Here is a 22,687-nt window from a genome sequence, read left to right on the forward strand (position 1 = left end):
GTGCCAACTTGTGGGAGTCTAAGGGTTTAGGGTATCTAAGTTGGGGTTCCTTAGAGTGATCCAAATTAGAAACACTGTAAATATCTATCAATAGAGGAATGAAACTGAAAGTTAGCAGAAAGATGAAAGCTTTTCTTGTAAATTCAGGAGCAAGACAAGGATGCCCAATCTTGCCAAAAAGCTTTCTGCTTTTCACTGTTGGGTGTGATGTTAGCTGTAGATTTGTTATAAAAGGTCTTTATTATTTGTCTACTCAACATGGTATTGGAAGTCCTAGACAGAGCAACTAGACAAGGAAAAGAAATTAAAGGCATCCAAATTGGTAAGGAATGAGTAAAGCTGTCACTATTTGCAAATGACATGATATTATATACAGAAAACCCCAAAGACTCTACCAAAAACGTATTAGAAATAGTAAATGAATTCAGTAAAGTCACAGGACACAAAATCAATGTACAAAAGTCAGTTGTGTTTCTATACACGAACGATGAGCTACCAGAAAGAGAAATTAAGTAAACAATCTTACTTATAATTGCATCCAAAAGAATAAAATACTTAAGAATAATCAGGGCGTCTGGGTAGCTCAGTGGGTTAAAGTCTCTGCCAGTGGGTTAAAGCCTCTGCCTTCGGCTCAGGTCATGATCCCAGGATTCTGGGATCAAGCCCTACATCTGGCTCCCTGCTCAGCAGGCTCCCTGCCTCTTTGCCTACTTGTGATCTCTGTCTGTCAAATAAATAAATAAAAATCTTAAAAAAAAAGAATAAATTTAATCAAGGATGTGAAAGACCCATACCTTGAAAACTGTAAGACCCTGATGGAAGAAGTTTAGGATGGAAAGGGAAAGATGGGAGCTGGAGAGGGAAAAGGTCTCTATGAATGGAGAGGGTCTCACATTCATAAACTGGAACAATGAATATCATTAATAACCTGCAGATTCAGTGCAGTCTCTATCAAAATTCCAATGGCATTTGCACAGAAATATAAAGAAAAAATGAAATCTAATATTTATATAGAACCACAAAGGAGTTTGAATAGCTAAAGGAATCTCAAAAAGAAGATTTCAAACTATAATACAAAGCTATAGTAATCACAACAGTATTGGAATGGCCTGAAGGGAACATAAAATATAGATTAATGGAGCAGAATAGAGAACCCAGAATAATACCTGTTTTGATCAATTATGATCAATTAATCAATGATCAATTAATTTGATCATAAATTTATGATCAATTAATTTACAATAAAGGAGCCAAGAATACTCAGGAGGGAAAGCATAGTCTCTGCAATAAATGGTGTTGGGACAACTGGGCAGCTACACGCACGAGAATGAAACTGGGCCACTTTCTTAAACCATACACGAAAATGCACTCAAAGTGAATTAAAGACTTGAATGTAACACCTGAAACCATAAAACTCCTAGAGGAAAGCAGCAGGTAAGCTCCTTGACCTCAATCTTGACAACAGTTTAGGGGGAGGGGACTTTGACAGCAAAAATCAAAGGCAACAGATGTAAAAATAACTAAGTGATTCTGCATCAAATTAAAAAGCCACCTCACAGGGAAGGACACCATCAACCAAATTAAGAAGTAACCTATACAGTGGGAGGGCATGGTTGCAAACCACGTATCTGATTAGGGGCTGATATCTAAAATACACAAAGAACTCACACAATTCAACAGCAAGAACACAAATAACCCACGCAAAAAAAATAAGTAAAGGACCTGAACTGACATTTTTCAAAGAACACATCCAATGGCCAATAGGTACATGAAAAGACATACCACTCATCATCAGGGAAAGGCAAATCAAAGCCACAGTGAGATATCACCTCACATTAATTAGGATGGCTGTTATCCAAAAGGCAAGAGGTAACAGTGGGTGGTAAGGATGCAGAACAAAGAGAGGCTTTGCCCACCAGTGACGGGAATGTGACCTGGTGCAGCCACTGGGGAGAATATACCATCGGCTCCAGTGATTACCCCTTCTGGATCTATATCCATTGGAAACAAAAATCATCATCTTGCAGAGATACCTGTAACCCGATATTCAGCATTATTCACAATAATCCGGTATGGAAACAACCTAAGGGTCCATCAACAGATTAACGGGTAAAGCAATGTGATGTACATACTGGAATGCTATTCAGCCTTGAAAAAGAAGGAAGTCCTGTCTTCTGTGGCACACAGATGAACCTGGAGGGCATCCAGCTAAACGAAATAAAGAGACAGATGTTGCATAATATCATTTATATGTGGAATTTTAAAAAAAGTCAACATATGAGATGACAGGTTTGTTAATTAACTCAATGGGGAAATACTTTGATTCAATGCATACGAATACTCAAAGTACATGTCCCTAAATAGCCTACAATATTATTTGTCCCTTATGTTTCAATAAAACCAAAAAAATTGATATTATAGATATCTATCCCTGCAAAACAATGAAAGTGTATAACCTTCTAGTACTCTCCACCTGCTGATTCTTACTGTTCAGATTGCAAAAATTTGATAATAATATTGCACTATAATAATATTATAAAATAAATGTTATGTTGATATTACAATATATTATTCATGTATCAATAAAATTAAAAATCAACAAACAAAAGACAGCCTATATGTAAATAATCCTCAGGTTAAAGACAAGGGTAATGAAAATTATAAAGCATTTGTAAGTGAAAATGGAGAAAGCCTTCAACCTCTTTTCACCTTTCTATCTCTTCATCTTATGATATTCATGTACACAATGCTTATGTGTCAAGGTTTATAACATTTTATAACATTAGCATTCTCTTAGAAGCACTGTACCCAGTTCATTATCCTTAATTCTGTACTGAAATGCATGATGCTGGACACTTTAATTTACCATTGCCTGCCCCTCTATTCATTTTTTAAAGATTATTTATTTATTTATTTATTCATGAGAGACCGGTGTAGGGCGAGGTCAGAGGGACCCCCTCAGGCAGAGGGAGAGAGAGAAACAGGCTCCCCACTGAGCAGGGAGCGTGATGCGGGACTTGATCCCACGATGCTGAGATCCCGAGCTGAGCAAAGGCAGTGCTTAACTGACTGAGCCACCCAGACACCCCCTGTCCATTTCTTGTTTAGTTAAATTGCAACACCAAGTGGGGTCCTCCACCTTTACTACCACCAGGGCTCCTGGGGACCAATTTTTCTGAATTTTATATATTTAAGGATATCTCCCTGTGGTCTTTATATGAAAGCATTTTGGTTCGCATATCCACTCCCCAAGGACTTTGTATGTATCAACTGCTTTATTCCCTTCTGTCACTTAATATTCCCTTGCAGAAGAAGGATACCAAGCTTATTGATTCTCCTTGCGATACCTTTCTGTATTATAAAGCCCAGCTCACCAAGAAAATATTTCTTTGCTTTAAAGTCCAATTACTTTAAGGACATGACTTAGTATTAATTGCCTTGTATCAATTTTTCTTAGTACACGGTGTACTTAGCGTGCATGGTGTAAATTCAATTTGTAGATTCAGGTATTATTTATTTTTGAAAACTTTACTGCTTCTATCACGGTAGAGAATATAATTCAATTCCATTTTTTCAGGGTTTTCTTCTGAAAGAAGAATTATGTATGTGCTAGATAACATTTATAGCTATCATTTTCCACTTAAAAATTAATTTCACTCACACTGTTTTCTATACTCATGATATTGTTTTCTGTCACGTCTTTTGAATTTCTGCTGTTACCAGTGGCTCTCACTTTTCTCTTTTCCTATTTTTTTTTTAAGTTTCAGGCAGAACAGTGTTTTGGAAACATCTTCTTTTCTGAAATATTTAACCAGAAATACCAATTTATGATACTAATGTTTTTGATCTGCTACATAAAGAATCAAATTAATTAGGACATATGTGAACAAAAAGCCTAATGGGACAATATTATATTATTTAGGGGAGGGGTGGTTGGTATTTGGAATATAATTCTCGGCTGTAAAAGGTTATATGGTTAAGGTCACATTGAAATCCTCCACTCATTACACTTTTGCAGATTATGTATAACAAATCATGGAGGAAACCAGTCAATGGCAAAATTCAGAAATATATACTCTTAATCCAGTGTGCAGTACCAGCTCTACATAAAATAGTGTCCTTTTTAAAATATGTATTCTTTTCCATTTCTATTAGCCATAGCTCTACTACAGTCTTTTCCTTTTAATGACGTTTAAAGAATAAAATGCCAAGACACTGACTCTTTTTTTTTAATTGTCCAAAGAAAGGGACTTATTAGTTCTAAGTAGAACTAATAAACTAGTAGAACTAGTTTCTAAGTAGAAACCTTCTACTGAAAACAGCCCCAAACGCTGGAAAAACATATAAAGCATCACCTTAAAAGTGTTAATGGGATGGCAAGTGATCGAGAAATATTCAAGTGAAGGTATGCATGAGTGTGGGTCCCTAAAGAGCCCTGAAACTGGTTTTATCCAAGGGAATTCGAGAAGCCAGGTGACCCCATCCATCTGTTTGCGAGGCCTCTGGGCTTGGAGTACATGAGGAAAAGTCCATTGCCTGTAATAGGATCTTCTTTCCATAAAACTGGGATGCCAAAAGCTTGTGCCTTGAAAGAGATATAAAAATGGGAATAAACCAGTCCCTCAAGATATCTACTCCAAGTAGATTATAAGGAAGAAGTGGCTATTTTAACCTTGATGCTGAGCTGGGACCTGGGATAACCCCTCAGACTTCGTACCATAAATTAGCAAGCTCTCCTTCAGATCTGCAGGCTGAATTCATAGCTCTGTGGTCCGAAAACCATAAATCAATAATTAACTTTAAAGTAATCCCGCATTTGTATTTGTCCAAAAGGCCTAGAAGAAACAAGCCCAAAGCCTCTCTGGAAGGCTTTATTGTCTTCCATACTTCAAATAAATCATACAAGTATAGTTCTTAGTAAAAGGAGACCAAGGAACAAAATTAATACATTCAGAAGGAAAGAGAGCACCCGGAGGGGAAACCAGCAGAACAGATTGCAGAAAGAGATCTGCAAATGCTTCCTTTACTCAGATTATCAAACACGATATTAAATGATCCTTTACTTAAGAAGAGAACAGTTGAATACTTTGCGGAGAATAAAAATCTCCCAAGAATGGGCAGGCAGACTTGAAGCAGAATCAAGCAGCCCCATCAGAGATGAAAAGTAAAATGAGGGTCATTTTTTAACCAGGCCAATTGAGTGGCAGAGAAGATAGAGCTGAAAGAGAAATTCATACTTGGAAAGATTATGTAGGGGAATTATCTCGACTTAATGGAGAGACGGAGGGATGGATAGAGTGATAGAGAGAAGTCAGGAAATTGGGGGAGGGGGTACATCATTGTTTAAAGAGGAAGTGACAGAGAACGTTCCAGAATAGGTGAAAGGTTAAAATATACCAAGGTGGGAATCTCCGTGTGTAGCATGCAGCGTATAATCAAGGAATCCACACCCATTCGCATCAAAATGGCACTACCATACACAGAGGCTTCTCCCTGGATAGGGAGAAGTCATTCTAATCCCAGCTCTGGTAGCGGCCACCATAGTGGACAGGGGCAATGAGGCTCCGACCGATTTCCAGAACGAGCTCCCAGCACTTCAAGCACCTGAAGGTACTGAAAGCTCTAGTGGCTTTCGTGGTACTGGCTTTGGCTTCTGGTTAGTGCAGCCATAATGGCTGTGAGCAGCTCCTCAGCCTCTTCACTCAGGGCCAGGAAGAGCAGTCAGGAGCACCAAGGGCTTCATTAATGATGGCAACGTTTTCTCCTCTGTTGCTTCTCCAGCTCCTGCAATGCTGTTGTGACAAGTTTCTGTATTTAATAAAACCGTCTTAATTTGAAACATTTACAGTGGTTTCTGTTTTCCTGGACTGGGCAATGGCTTCTAAAATAATTAACAGGCTCTGGGCGCCTGGGTGGCTCAGTCGGTGAAGTGTCAGACTCTTGATTCTGGCTCAGATTGTGAGCTCAGGGTGGTGAGATCGAGCCCCGCATTGGGAAGTTAGCAGGGAGTCTGCCTGAGATTCTCTCTCTTCCTCTCTCTTTGCCTCTTCCTTTGCCCGTTCTCTCTCTCAAATGAATTAAAAAGTAAAATCTCTGAAAGTAATAATAATGATCAGCAGGTTTCATCTGGTGCTCCTGGGGCTCCCTTTTCAGTTCTCTGCTGACATTACCTGAGAGGGACAAAGGTGTTACCCAGGCCAGGCCACTGAGCATCTCTGGCTGGGGGAGAAAAGTGGTGGGACCCTCAGGTGGCCTAGTGTCTCTGGCTAAGGGGGGCCATCTCAGTCCATGGGGACAAAAGATGTTTAGGACCAGACCACGTGCTTTGGCTGCCTCCCCCTAGTCTGCTCATGCTGACCTATACTCCTCTTTCGGTACAGGGACAAAGAAGCTTTTTGAACCAAGTTGCTTTCTGCAGCTGGGTTTCCCTTCCCAGGTCTGCCACGTCCCCTTGGTGCCTTTTGATGGGAAAGGTAAGTCTCATTCCCAATGGGAATGAGAATTCTCCTCTGGACTGCTAACTGTTGGTGGAGCTCTGGAATGATTCCCCTTCCTGGTATTATCAGGCTCTCCTAATATTGCCAGAAGGATGTCCGATCAGTCTGGAAGGAGAACAAATCTGTCCAAACTCCCTTCTTTTGCTGAGTCAGGGGTTGGGCAGTGTTGGATCTGGGAGAACTTCTACTGGTTGGTGTTTGAAACTGGCTCAGTTTCGTTGACCCGTGTGCCATTTCCAGGTTTTATAGGGACACTGGGTAAAGAAGCGAGGATAAAGAAGTCTGTGTTATCATGTCCAGACTAGATGTATGCTTAGTATCTTTTAAACTGTGCATATATGATTTATATGTCCTTGTTATTTAGATATTTAAAAAGTAATTAAGAATTTTAAATAAGATGTTTATTAGGCTTATTTAAAAATTTATTGATTGATTTATTTATTTGGGTGGGGGTGGGGCAAAGGGAGAGAAAGAATCCCAAGGCTCCATGCATGGAGCCTGACTGGGGCTGGATCCCATGACCTTGAGATTGTGACCTGAGCTGAAATCGAGAGTCAGATGCTTAACCAACTGAGCCAGGCGCCCATAGACTTAATGATTTTGATCTGTCTGGTTACCCCCTTAAAACTTACTCTCGGATCACTGCCTATAGAAACAGAAAAAAAAAAAAAGTTTGCGTATGAATAAAAGGGTTTTTTTATTATACATTTCTCACTGTAAAAATTAGATTCTAGGGATGCCTGGGTGGCTCATTTTGTTAAGCGGTTGCCTTCGGCTCAGGTCATGATCCTAGCGTCCTGGGATCGAGTCCCACATCGGGCTCCTTGTTCCGTAGAGAGCCTGCTTCTCCCTCTGCCTCTGCCTGCCACTCTGTCTGCCTGTGCTCTCGCTCTCTCTCTCTAACAAAAAAATAAATAAAATCTTTAAAAAAAAATTAGATTCTACAAGCAGTGATCATTCACCAGATAACCATTACTTTACTTGCACTTTATATGCAGTACATATTTATTTATTCTAATGGATTTATTCTATTCTGAATCTTATCATCTGTGCAGAAATATAGATTGATTCTTATTTGAATAGTATACAGTAACTTGTCATACATACATTGATTCTTTTTGCTGAGCACCTAGTATACACTGGTTATTTTATTTTAGCTTTTTACATTTGTTATTTTAAACATACCAACAGAGTCACATCATAATAGAAGGACAATCAAAATATCATTATCTATATTCCATAAGTGGGAAAACTAGTGCTAATTTCCCTCCTGGCCCTTCTCTATGATCACATGGCTGTACAAAGTGAGTAGCTGGGAAATGAGCTCCAATCTGTTTTCAAGTACAAGTTTTATACATTGTACTACTTCCTTGTAAAAAAAATGACAAAACCAGGGCGACTGGTTGGCTCAGTGGGTTAAGCCTCTGCCTTCAGCTCAGGTCATGATCTCAGGGTCCTGGGATCAAGCCCCACATCGGGCTCTCTGCTCAGCAGGGAGCCTGCTTCCTCCTCTCTCTCTGCCTGCCTCTCTGCTTACCTGAAATCTCTGTCTGTCAAATAAATAAATAAAATCTTTAAAAAAAAATGACAATACCAAATTAATGAGGTAAAGAAGAAAAAAAAATTAGTGTGTGTATCTAATTTCTCTCTCTCTTATTCTACTTTTTATAAACTCAAAACTAGGATTTCTATGGTTTTAGTAGAAAGGAAAAAAAAAAAAAGATTAAAAATGGAAAATCCTACAGAAACCAGAATCCACCCCCCCCTTTGGTCTATTTGATTTTCAGAATTCTATTACAATCAAAAATACATACACAAATTTGAAAATAGATATTTGGTTGAGGAACTTAAATATCTCATAAGATTTGAAGAAATTTTTGCTCCCCAATCTCTCTATGTTGAAGTAGACAGTAGGAGTGAGCTACCTTAGTTTAGACTAGGTACTATTCCTTTAAGCTTAATATAAATATTGTCAGGAAAATAAAATAGGTTGCATTCCTGGAAACATTCACAAGAGTAGCTGTTTTGTCAATGTATTCATAGAATTTACTTGTAGCTTTAATCTGAAATGTTTTTGCCGAGTATAAACTTTTTTAAGTGCTTTATGAAAAGCAATTTCATTCTGAGACGGGACGTTGATGGCAATTTACTTTTCTCTTCGTTCAAGGTCTAAATGATGTTGTATCTGTGTAAAAAGAGTTCCCATTCTGTCATCTCACAAACCTTCCGTTTAATGTCTTAGCTGTGGCTTATTAAAGAGGTTTTGCACACATTTACTGGAACACAAGACTATCTAAATAAAAGTATGTTTCATTTGGAAAACAAAAATTAAAAACCACCCGGCATTCTTCAGCTTTTATATCTATAAGTGTCATTATCCCAGTCGAAGTAAGAACTCTCTGGGAGAAAATTTTAGTAAAAAATACACTTGATATATTCTTTCAAATTCTTCCTTTAAAAATTGGAAGTAACTGCTTTCTAACGTCACATACTCAAACAAGTAAGCCTTGACCAGACATCTTATATCTTCGTGGGTTGAAGATGTCCCGCCAAATCTTATATAGCACTTACCTTTCTTCTGAAAATGCTAGGACAACAATTTAGTAGGAAACTACTAAATATTTCCTTAAGCATTTTAAGGTTTAGGATTTTTTGTTTCCTTTTTTTTTAATTTTTTATTTTTTTTTAAGGTTAACATTAAAGTCTTAGCTCTGAAGCTCATGCCTTTATATTCCTGGCCCTTTGGCCATTTCTTGTCCTAAGATTTACTGTCCTAAAATTATCTGATTGGCTATTAAATTAATTACAAAAGCATTTTCTGCTTGGGTGTAAATTAAGATCACTCAAGGAGAGGATACGATCGTTTACTGAATTCTGAGTTGTAATCTGACATCAAATATTATCATGGATAACCAAGAAACTGGCTTACCACTTGAGGGTGGTATCCCCTACTTTCTTCATGAAGGGGTGTACAAATATTTATTTATATTTATATAGTTAAATATAATTATATAGTTAATGCACTGTATAGGTATATAGTTAAAAAAAAAACAGTTAATTCCCAACTCTTCTTCCTTATGGTAAATTAGAAATTCCTAACATAATCCCTGAGCTCAAAACTGCTTGGGTTTTTGTTGAAGAAAATAATATCCCTTCTGGGTAACATTTCGCTACCTCCAGAGAGCGTACAAAAAGGTTTGGTGTGGATGAAGGCAGTAATTTTTTGGAATCAAAGAAATAGAGAGATTTTGCTACATATCATTCATAGATGTGGAAATAATGTTGTTTTGTGACTCTAATTACATATTTCCTCCTTATGTATCGTAATTAAAGACGTAACTCTTTATCGCCATAAGTAGCATTCCCACATGTTGCTCTGCATGAATACTAAATTCTTTTCTGACTCTATGAAATCAGTTGGTCTTGGTTGATATTTTTGGTTTATAGTGAATCTCATGTTCTCTGAATACATAGTTTGACCTCAGGAGATATTTCGTGGGCGCCGAATGTGTGCCAAGTCAGGGTTCTCAGAGCGTTTCCCCATCACACCCAGTCACAAATGAACACAATAATAAACCAGCGTTTGAACTGATTAAAATAAAACCCAGCTCGATTCTTACTCTCCCCACTATATGCCTATTGTCCTTCTCCTGTAACTAACAAATCCCAAAACAGGACACGCATCTGATTCCACATAAGTACAACATTGACTATATTTTATTTTCATCACAAACAAATGATGCCTCCCTACATTTTTTTTTTTTTTTTTGATGGGCATTTGTTTTGGAAGCAGAAACAACATAAATAATTTATGAGCTAAAAACTGGGCATTTTTGGTGAGAACTATGGATCAGTCACAACTAATACAGAACAACATGTTCAAATCAGGTATTTGTTTCCCACTCAGTGACATGAATATACATCTCTACTCCCCCCATGAGCTTTATTTTCAATCATTTTATTTATTAGATTTAAAAAGACGCACAATAACAGCACCTTATAGAAGACAATAAATTTAATGGCAAGTCAACCAACAGTTGGCAAGGTTTACCTCATTAAATAAATGCTCCTGACTTGTTTATGTATGTTCTAACTGAAAGGCATTATTAATGGGTTAGAACTTGCTTTAAAAGTGGTTCTGGCCTAAATATCAGAAGTTTGGTTTTATTTTAACCCAAAGACATATTTTCTACATAACTTTCCATTTTATTAAAGGGATGTTGCTCCCATTCCCTCTCCAGTTCACTGATATTTTAACTATTGATGATTTAAGGGAAACTATTCAATTATTGGATCTTTTGATGAGGCTGGCAGGGCACTTTCATAGTTTTAAGTACCCAGAGCTGAATCTTCAATGAGGTCATGCCACTCTTTATGGAGACATCTGAAAGCAGGGAATGTTCTTATTATTTCCACAGGGCGTAAGTCAGTGCCCTGCACGTGGTTAGGACTCTATCAATGATTGTTGGATGAATGAGTGATGACTACAGCCTTCAAAACATATCAAACCTTTCCTATCCTCTGACTCTCATCCTGCCTCCCATTGGATTACCAGAAATGGCGAGGGTTTTTCTCCCCCCTCTGCTGGAAAATGCAACTGTACTCACCCAGATGGTTGCATTCATGCAGATAAATCCATAACCTCCTCCTTCCTTAAATCCATTTTTAATTAACAATTGTGCATATTTAATTTTCAACGAAGTCTCTGCAAAGCTCCAAGCACCTCTTTCTCATCACTGAGAGACTCCAGTGGTGATAAGACTCCCACATCCATTGTTTTGGAAATCAGTGCATTCATGAGAGGCGTTACTTAAGTAAACAAATTCATTCTATCTTGCAGCATTGAAGGCGTCAGCCACAGCATCGAGGGCAATTTGTTCTTCTCGTGAGATGCTGTGGTTCACACGGGAAGGCATGGAAAGCTATACCCATGCAGTTGGGCTCCATTATCCTCGCTTCAGGGGTTCTCCAACCAAGTTCTGAAGATTGAAATCTGTTCGAAAGATTGAAAAAAGCCAGGGTGTGGAGGATTTTCAAAGAGCCCATCTGTGTGATATTTTGCCTCCCAGCCCCGCCCCCCCCCCCCCACCCCGCCATCTCTCCAAGAGCCAGGATAAGTAAATCTCCGTGATGGGCTCCACGGCACAAGCTGGATTATTTGTATTAGGAATAATCTTCTGGTGACCTCACAGGTGGCCAGAGCATGGTCAGCAGGCAAGCAGTGGGTTGATTCTTAAAGGATTTTAGCAAGGTGAACATTAACTGTGACTTACGCATGAGCATAAGCCAGGGGATGGGGCTCTGGTTGGTGCCATGTTGTTACAATCCACTTCTTGTTTGTCACAGAGCTTGTCCATCCGGGACCGTGAGGCAGACACCCAGGTCATTCCAGCAGAAACCAGGAATTCCAGGTGAAATGCAATGAAACTTTTTTTTTTAAAGATTTTATTTATTTATTTGACAGACAGAGATCACAAGTAGGCAGAGAGGCAGGCAGAGAGAGAGAGGAGGAAGCAGGCTCCCTGCTGAGCAGAGAGCCCGATGCGGGGCTCGATCCCAGGACCCTGGGATCATGACCTGAGCCGAAGGCAGAGGCTTTAACCCACTGAGCCACCCAGGCACCCCTGGAATGAAACTTTTTAAAACGTTATGATTATCATAGTCTTTATTCCCTTTGCCTCCTTCGGATCCTTGAAAACTATTAAGAAGAGATATTTTCAGCTCATTCATGGTCTATTACTGTGAGGTCAGGACAAGTCTGATTTTGATAATCACGGGATTTCAGTTGGAAGAAATTTAAAACTGCAAAAAATTATGCTTCTCTCTTCAAAGGGCGTGCCAGGAAAGGGGGATCCAGACTACACTGCAAGGTCACAGTGAGGGTTCCATGAAAATTCTCATTTTTGCCCTATTTGGCAGAATTAAATTTTTTGAAGTTTTTTGAGGTATAAATTACGTACAAAAAATTCACCTTTTTAAAGGTGTTCGTTTCTATGAATTTTGGCAAACGCACACAGTCATGTCACCACCATGATAATAAAAACAGATTGTGCGTATCATGTCAGAAAGTCCCTTCGCGCACCTTTGCCCTCCCCCCACCCCTAAGAACGTAGCACAAGGTCTATTTTCTGTCCCATTAGCTGTGCTATTCCCAGAATAGTACACAAATGGATTTATACAGTCTTTAGATTTTGGGGTCTGGTTTCTATCACAAAGCCTAACGCAACTGAAATCCATCCCTCTGCTGCACGAAACATTGGCTTTCTTGCTGAATAGTATCTCACTGTTTTCACTGCACACTATTTGTTGACCCATTCCATGGTTGATGGATATTTGAGTTATTTTCAGTGTTTGATGATTATAAATTAAATTGCTCTGAACATAGGAATACAGGTGTTTGTATGGATATATATTTTCACTTCTTTTGGGTAAGTGGGATTTCTGGGTTGTATGGTAAGCACATACTCACTTGGTAAGAAATTGCTAAACTGTTTTTAGATTGGTTTCACCAATTTTCATCACCATGAACATTTAGGAAGTTACTGGTGCTCCATATTGTTAACAAAGCATGATATTGTTATTTCTTTTTTACCATCCTTATAGTGATAAATCATTGAAGTTTTAATTTGCATTTTTCTAATAACTAATGAAGTTGAGCATATTTTGATGTTTATTTACCATCTATATGGCATTCTGAAGCAGCGTGTGTTCAAGTCTTTTGCCCATTTAAATATATTTTTTTTATTCTTGATATATCAATTACTTAATTATTAAGAGTTCTTTGTTCTGGAAACCAGTCCGTTACCATATATTTATTACATATGTGTTCTGTCAGTATTTCCCACCAGTCTGTGGTTTCTTTTCATTTTTATAGCTTTTTCCCAAAGAGCAGAAGAGCTAGGTAAAGCTGGTTTCACTGCCTTGAGGTAGGTTTGTAAAGCTTGGTGATCACATATGCACAGCAGGTATAGAAGAGGTAGCCCCTGGAACTTGGCTCATGTCACCTGTTAGACACAGAGAGCCCTGGTGGGAATGACCAGTCCACACAGTCTGACTGCCTAGGGATAAACACACCCGTAGACACAGTGTCCAAACAGTCTGAGTACGTTCAAATGTGATTCAAGTAAGGGTCACCAACAAGGCATCATGAGACAGGTGGATGGGGAGGGCGGTAAGGATCTAGGCGTTGCCAAGTCATTACTCAGAAAGTCTGCCCCCTAGTGTCAGAAACCCAGAAATCCAGCTAACATGATGCTGTAACCTGATCATACTCACTGCTGAGAGAGAGAAGAAAAAAAAAAAACAAACAAAAACAAACAAACAAAACTACCACAGCTTCCTGGCTCTCTTTTCCAGAGAAACCTAATTCCAGGAGTATTGTGGTATCCAATGAAAGCCTGTGATTTGGTCTGGATTATAGGATCACACAGATTTTAAAGTACCGTTTCTCATAAGTGTAATTTGAAGACCATCTAGGTCAGAAGCACCTAGAAAGTCACTTAATATACACATCCCTGGGCTCCGTCTCAGGCTCGTTGATGGATGGCAAGTAAGACTGTCATCTGTGCATGCTTTCCAGGGGACTGCTAAATTCTCCACCGACTTAAGGTGCAACAATCATTAACCACCGAAGGACTGGGAGCAAGGGGAACTAGGAGAGGGAGCTGTGTGTTTTCCTACCATTCCTGCCTGTGGACGAGAAGTGTTTCAGGAGCTGGAGCTGTGTCTGATTTTAGAAATAGAATCAATCAGTCATATTTCTGCAGACTCAGAAAATGGAGAGAACTCATACTTTGAACTAATACATCAATTGGCTATAGATTACATCATACAGACATAACATACATAGATAGACATAGGTTGATAGAGATAGATGGTATCAGCAGAGTGATTTGCACCAAAAGAAGATTTGGTAATTATAGAAACCATAGAAATACAATAATCAGAGGGGCACCTGGGTGGCTCATTCGGTTAAGCGGCTGCCTTCGGCTCAGGTCATGATCCCGGGGTTCTGGAATCGAGCCCCAAGTAGGGTTCCCTGCTCAGCGGGGGGAGCCTGCCTCTCCCTCTTCCTCTCTGTTCATGCTCTCAATCTTTTTCTCAAATAAATAAATAAAATCTTTAAAAATATATATAGAAATCAGTACAATATTTTAACTGGAACATCTGGGGTTTTGTTTTGAATTAAATACTTGATCTCATCATTCGAAGTGACAGCATCATCTCTAATGATGTATCAAAAATTTATGAAGTGCTTAAGTTATATATGGTACACTGCCGCAATAGCATGAAAATAACAAAGGTGTCCCAATAACTGAATCCTGACAAGCCTTCTCAAAAAGAGGGTCACATGCATTAATTCTTCATCAGAACTCCAAAAGGCTGTTTCTTTATCTTTTTTCTCTTGCTTTGGGTATTACCACATTAGTTTCTAATTGCCTGATTTTATACACTTAAAATGAAAATTTAGACAATGCAAATGAAAATTTAGTCTATGCGCATGGATGAAAATCTGAATAGAAATATACTTTGTGAAAGAAACAGCAAGGGCTTTTCAATCTGAGACACAAAGTCCTACCTGAAAATATCAATTACAGGCCACCATTGTTTAAATAGAAAACTACAAAGAGCCACAGCCAATTTCAAAGCACAGGGAGGCTGTGACTTCTGAGCGGGTTCCATCTCTTCCACAAGTGAAAAAGAGACCTTTGCCCCCAGCGGGCTGTTCTGTCTCCCTGTTCTCCTCCAGTACCTCACCCCAAATGAAAACCAGACTTTGGGTCTGTTTCAGCATTATTTACAAAGAATAAATCATGTTACTGCCTACGAGCAAATTTGGTTTGGTTTGGTTTCTGTTGCAGCATAAATTAACAAGGTGTCAAATGAACATCGTGACCCCATTTTGATGTCAAGCAAAGCACAGTAAATTCCTGAGAACAGGGCCTCGTTCCGCAGCTCAGCGAAACTGGATGTGGAGAATTTCACAAGCACAGCTGCTTCTGGGGCACAGAAAATCTGCCTCCTGACCATGATCTGGTGGGAACATTTCCACCCTGGGCGACTCCCGCGTGTCTTGATGTCAGTGGCCGCGGGATGTGGTCGCCACCTCCCCGCACCCTCTCCCCAACACAGAGAATGCACCGTAAAGAAAGTTCTCTCTCAGCAGTGGGTTTTCTCCACACAGCACTACCCGGATTTGGAAAGAGCTCAACTCCGCGCCTCCCCTGGGTGCATAGAACAGCAGAATGGAAGAGTGAAAACTGCCAAAATGCTAATCACGGAAAAAAAAAAAAATAACAAGATCCAGATGGGACAAAATGGACATATTTCATTTATCCTGGGAAACTCTACAGTATATCATTTGTGATGCATCACACACCCAGCCCTGGCCCTTTACAAACAAACACGACAGAGGCATATGCCACGAGATTATAAACAGAGTTGGCCATAAATTGGATGGGGCCGAACTCTCGGAGGTGCACACACGGCTGAGCCTTATTCACCGGGTTTTGGGGGCTACAGTGTGTGCCTCTGGCTGTCCACCAACGGGGATCTCAGCTCACCCTGAGATCCCAGCGGATCAATTCACCCTGATGAAACCCAGAGGTTTTTCACACCCAAGAAACCCTGGGTCACTTTGATATGGCCCAGGCTGACGCTGGGGGGGTCACGTTTATGGGGCAGGGTTTCTCAGCTTTTAGTGGGAAGAAACGGGCTATTAAAAAAAAAAAAAAGCAAAGATTCTTAGGGTCCTGCTGCCAATTCTCAATCTCAGCCCGTCTCTACTGATTCAGGAAGCTGGGAAGAGGGCTTCTTGTCCACCTTTGGGAAGTTCTTCAGGCTCTAGGAAACACACTAAGACAAATGCTGACGGGATAGATTATTAGGTAGGGGCATTTAAGAGCATCCAACTATTTCTAAGAGTCACTGTTTCAGCCTTGCTCAGGAAGGAAAAATGCCCTCCATCCATAGGGGGGCACATGTGGGATGAGATAGAACTAGCCACTTAGGTTGGAATCCTCCAGCAACCTATTGCAAACTGTTACCTAGTGATGTAAGCAGGAGAAGAGATTTTCAATAAGTAGTATCTTCCTCTTCACGTGCCTCGTGTCACCTCTGCACACTGACCTGTGGCTTCCACGGGGGTGAACTGTGTCCTCATTCAAGAAGCAGAGCGGTAGGAGCCAAAGGGAGCCAGACCCAGGGGGCAGTGAGCTAGAGGTCTCACCTCCTGCAAATTACTTCCAGAATATTCATTCTAAAACCCAACATCTATGTGATATTGATTGCAAGCTGGAGCATAAAGTGAGGGAATTAGAGGAATTGGGAAACCCACAAGGTTAGAGCATGAGTCTGTGGCTCTTGCCGGCTGAGAACACAGAGAGCAGGAGGTGTCGGGGGGGTAAGGTCCTCAGTCCACCTGCTTCTCTGTGAGGGAGGTCCAGACTGATCGATAAGATGGAAGCAAAGACATGCCTGGCATCATCACACAACTTTTTGTTTCGGTAATGGATTTGCCTCTTTAATAATTTATGATTTAGTTTTTATATTCAAAAATGGTTCCTTTTTTATGCAACATCCCTCTCATTACCTGACATGTAATTTGCTCTGGACCAACAGAGGACGCTGCCTACTCATTTGTCTTCTGTCCCCTCCACTCTTGGGTCTGGAGTCCTATATATTTTCCAGAGTAATGATTCTGGAGAAGGCAGGACACCGTGGGTGCCTTGTCTACAGATATAATATGGAACTGTCTAAAGGCAAATAGAGCATCAATATCACATTGCACTACGGTATGCCCCTTCAACTTTCTCTTTGGTTTAAATTTATTTTTTTAGATGTTCTATAACTTGTTATCATGGCACACTATAGGAAAATCTAAATGTTAATAAATCTTGATGTCCTTGTCCAGATATTCAAACAGACTGAATGTTTGTGCCTGGCTCCTAATCTGAGTATGATGATATTTGGAAGTAGGGCCTGTGGAAGGTGATGATACCAGAAGTATGGAGCAGTCAAAAAAAGGGATTAGTGGCCTTAGAAGGAAAGGCCCGAGAGCCTGTGAGCTCTCTTTCCACTGTTGTGAGGACCCAAGGAAAAGATGGCGCCCATACCTCAGAAGAGAGGTCTCTGCACCCTTGTCTTGGACTTCTAGTCCCTAGAACCGTGAGAAATGAAGTTCTGATGTTTCTAACTTTGTTACAGCAGTCCAAGTTGACTAGGACAAGACCCAGGCTTATAAGAGACACGAGTCATTTGATGTCTCACTACCTAAGACCTTTCCATCAAGCTCCCCAAAGGTATAAGAAATAATGTCTTTTAATTTTTCCTATAACACTCTAATTCCCATTTTGTGCTCCTTCTTCTTGGTTGCAAAAAAGAAGCCACAGCCAAATTAGTTTTCCTGCCCTGATCTTCTCTCCACGCCATCGAAACTCTAGGGACTTTCACGATGCTACGCTTGGGGTGGCAGCATCTGGTTTTTGGTCACTATGACTGCAGGCTGACATCTCTTGAGCCAAGTTTGTTCTCACCTGCTCCAGAATACTCCCTGTGGCTGAACGATACAGTTCTCCTGTGCTCCTAGATTTCCAGATTAATCCAAGGTTTCTAATATTCCCCCTCTCCCCAGTGTGCCCTTAAAGATCAAGGATAAAGAGCCCAGACCTTCTCCCAAACTTTTCTCTATTACTCTTTTTTCTTCCTGCTTGTTCTTCTGTTCTCCCCATGTGATAAATTCTGTCTAGACGCTAGGGTTAAAAACACTGCTCTGTTTTTTTTTGTTGTTGTTGTTGTTGTTGTTTTGTTTTTTTTTTTTTAATTCTTGCTTCCTTTCAAATCTATTTCCTTCCTGTGTCTCATCTTTTTATTTTAAAACTCAAAAGCCAAGGTTTTTATTTCTCACTCATTGTCGCCTTCAGCAGATACTTCCCTTAAGGCAACGCTAGCAGAATGCCTTTTTTAGTTTGGTTGGGATTGCGGTAAGGGTGAAGGATGAAGGTGCAGAAAGAGTGGGAAAGTCATGTTGGCTAATAAATAAAAATATTTTCTCACCACAGTTACCTGTGAGCTTATCTAAACATATTTTTAGGCTTAATCACAGAATAGCACACAAAGGTTGCTAGAGTTGGCAGGATGGGGTCAATGAGTAAGTGAACCAAATTAACGAATTTGATTTTTAAAAAATGTGCTTTGAATTTAGGCTTTTGTTCAGTTTCCATAAACCAATTATATTTAATTTCCCAGAGGCATCAACCTCATGGAGCATTGAACAGACAGATAATAAGTACAAGAAAAAGTGCAGATCTCTTTTGTTTTGGAAATTTTGAGGTCTGAAAGTATATAAGTGACACTTGAAGACCAGCCATGACTCTTAATCCTGAGCATTTGTCTTGGATTGTGGAGTCCTAATTCATTTTGGTAGCAGACATAACTATTTCTCTGTCTTCTCTTTAGAAACAGCTTCTTTGTACGACTTTTTTTTTTTTGAGCTGATAATTAGGGTCATTAATTGTCTTTTACCCTGGCTGTTATTTAAATCTTAGTCCCATAGACTGTGGAAGCACACAATGGCATTTCCTCCAATATGCAGCTGCTGGGCGGGAGCACACAGGTTGGCCATACATTCAGGGTAACAGAGGCACAGCACTTAGTGTGGGAGGGAGCACAAAAGTTGAGATCTGGGGCTACGTTTACCCAAAGCTTAGAGGGTAAGAAAAAGAAGCAATTCTATCATGAAAATAAGTCTCCATGCCATTGTCCTTTTTAGCACATTAGAACTGGAGAGGGGAATTCCAAGACTTACTAGGTAATTTCAAGTTTTGTTCCTTAAAATTTTCAGCTGGCTAATATTTGGAAGTTTATTGATGTGTGCTGATTTAAATGAACGAATGAATAAAAGAATAAATGAATATCAGATCATGCTTGGGGATAAGTCAGAGAGGAAAAAAAATAAAGATGGGTCAAGTACTCACTTGAAGAAAGACGTCTATGTTCATCCTGTCAGTAAATATTTGTTGACTTCTATAGGTGCCACACACTTTATTTTGGGTATTTAGTATGATGTAGTGTGCAAAAATATAGTTCCTTCCTTCACTGACTTTATAATCTCATGATAGAAAGCTCAATCAAATCATTTTGCAAATAAGAGAGATTAGAATTGTGTGAAGGGTAATAAAGGAGAGATCCCCCAGCTACATGCTCTGCAAAGATTTCTTCCTGGAGTGGAGCAGATTGAGAATGCTACCAACATCTGTAGGTAAACTCCACCTCAGTCTAAATACTGGCATGCAACTGATGCATGTCATGATGATGATTATTATTATAAAAATAATTATAAAATTTATAAAAATAATTATAACATTCATTATTATTTAATTTGTTTTACTTTCAATAGCCGTACTGGTTTCAAAATAGTAACCTACTGGAAAGTTGGTAAATATTTGATTCTCCAAGTCTGTTAGTGCCCCCTTTCCTTGACTGTTCTACTCTGTCCTCAGGAATGTCCCGGATCATCCCAACCCAGGGCACAACACAATCCAACAACTAAGGGGTTGACCCCTAATAGATTAGTGTCCCTTGGATGCTTCTCTGGTAGCTGGCACGGATTTTGATTGACTGACTCCCATGTCTTGCTTGTTAAGTATGTGTAAGGTCACCTTTGGCCATATAGAGAAGTTTAAGATACATTTTTTTGAAAGGTCATTGTATCTTCTAAACAAAAGCCGATAGCTTCTAAGCAGAGAAGCTATAATTTGGAATTAATTTTGAAAGTTGGTGTGTTAGGAAGAGTGCACAGCGAGATCAGATACACACAGGCCCTGTCGAGTGAAGGGGATCATACTGCATCTGTAGAATAAAAAGGTCAGTGTGGCTGAACCATAAGTATGCAAATGAGGAACTAAGGCTTGAGAGCAAACAAGAGTTAGATAACGTAAGGCCTTCGAAGTCATGCAAAGCTTTTATGCCTTAAGAAAACAAAATGGCAACAATGCTGGTTACTTTCATGTGTTAAATTGACTGGGTCACAAGGGGCTCAGATATCTGGTCAAAAATATTTTTGGGTGTGCCTGTTTTGGGATGATGTGTCTGTTTTTGGAAGTCACCAAGAGTTTTTTGGATGATATTAACATTTGAAATGGTAAAATGAATAAAACTGAGATTGTCCTCTCCCATATTGGAGTAAGTCTTAGAGTTAGGTCTTCTGGTCTACCCACACCTGATCTCATCCAGTCAGTTGAAGACCTGAGTATTTCAAAAGACTGACATTCCCCAGAGTAAGAGGAAATTCCTCCTGCCTGCCTGCTTTGAACTAAGGCATTGATTTTTTTTTTTCCCCGACTTCAGACTTTAACTGAAAAACTGGCTCTTCTAAGGTCTTGAACCTACTGACTTTTGGACCTGAACTTCCATCATCAGATTTTTCTGGATCTCAGGCCTTTAGACTCAAACTGGAAATCACACCATCAGCTCACCTGGGGCTCTGGCTTACTGATTGCAGATCCCGGGACTTCTCAACTTCCATAACTATATGAACCAATTCTTGTAATAAATTCATATATAGCTCCATATCCTATTGGTTCTGTTTCTCTGGAGAATCCAGACTAATACAAGTAAAATAATCCAGGTTTGAGAAACAGCCCTGGCTAAGGGAAGAGAATACATTAGAGGGGATAAGAGTGAAGCCAAAAAGACTGTCAGGAAGCTAATGAGTTAAGAGTAAGGACAATTTGATCTATAGTAGTAGGTTCTACTACTATAACAGTAGTTCTCAATGAGAGAGCCATAGTCTTCCATGGAAATTTTGTTCCATTTTGTTTCACTTTTTCCAAGGTGACGACTACTTGTTAGTGTTACTTAATGGTAGGAGGGGTCCAGGTCTACTAGGCATATCTTAAAATGTGCAAGATATTTACATGTGAAAGGATAATTGTCTCCATCTTATAAAACTTTGGAATGGCCACTTAAAACCATAAGCTTTCATGTATGTGAAAGTTCTGGGTAGAATCCAGTTATGTTTCACATATAAACACATAGTACTTTTGCATGATTTAAGTATACACTGAATTTTCCAGGAATGCCCCTCCTATGTAATGAAGACATAACTGTCCTTTAGTTTCCTTGAGAAGTCACTAAGAGTTTTAGCTATTTGGAAAATTGCATCACTGAAGGTAAGGTTGTTCTTGACATTTGAGTCCAATACAATGGACCTGCCATCACCCTGACTTTGTAGCTTTCAAGTCCAGAATGATTTTGTATGTGGAGACATACCCCTGATGGCATGGTTAGGTCTTCTGGTCTACCCACACCTGATACTAACAAATGGAAATACGTATTACTTTAATATAATTGTCATCTATTTGTGCTTAATATTATAATTAAAATACTTTCATTTTATGTTGAAACTTTATGTGTCAGTGTGGCTATGTTAGGTATGATTTTTTTCAGCATAGTGAGGGAGGTATTATAAAATATTCTCTGTTACTGGGAGATGTTGATCTGAGACAGCTGAGAATCACTGGACTTGACTTACATTTGTATCAGCAGACATGTAAAAATGTGAATACAGTCCGAAGACACTTCAGTGGTAAAATGAACAAGAAATAATGAGCGACCGACCATGAGTGTGGGACGAAATGGATGTAAAGGTATTTGAAGAGGACTCATGGATTTGCTTCAAAAAAGGGATAGAGGGGCCATTGACTGTGTTAAGAGACCTGGAGGAGGACCCCACTTGGAAAGATTAAAATGAATTCTGCTGGGCTACACGTAGGATAGACAAGACTAAGTGTCAGAGAAAAGGACTACGCTAGCAACATAAATTCAAAAGTCATTACATAAGGCCAAAGTCAGGCCATGAAACTCAAGAGGAGATTTCATTTCCTGTCTACATCTGAGCCTTGGAGAATTCCAACACTTACTGACACTTAACATTGAATTCATCCCACAATGGGTTAGAGAGGTGTTAGTTACCATTCCTATTTTATGATTGAGAAAACTGATACTAACAGAGATTGCTCTGACTAAAGACACCCAGGGAGGAAGTGGCAGACTTGAGGACTGGGGGTTGAAAAACAAAGTAAAAATCCATTTCCTTCACCTTTTGAGTGTATCAGTGAATAAATAAAATCTCTGAGGGAATTTACGTTGTGGGGGGAGCCTGTATCCTCAAGTATAAAAATTATATTATA

The sequence above is a fragment of the Mustela putorius genome, unplaced genomic scaffold (assembly GCF_011764305.1).
Source record: "Mustela putorius furo isolate JIRA1106 unplaced genomic scaffold, ASM1176430v1.1 tig00000831_pilon_pilon_pilon, whole genome shotgun sequence".
In the NCBI taxonomy this organism is placed as follows: domain Eukaryota; kingdom Metazoa; phylum Chordata; class Mammalia; order Carnivora; family Mustelidae; genus Mustela; species Mustela putorius.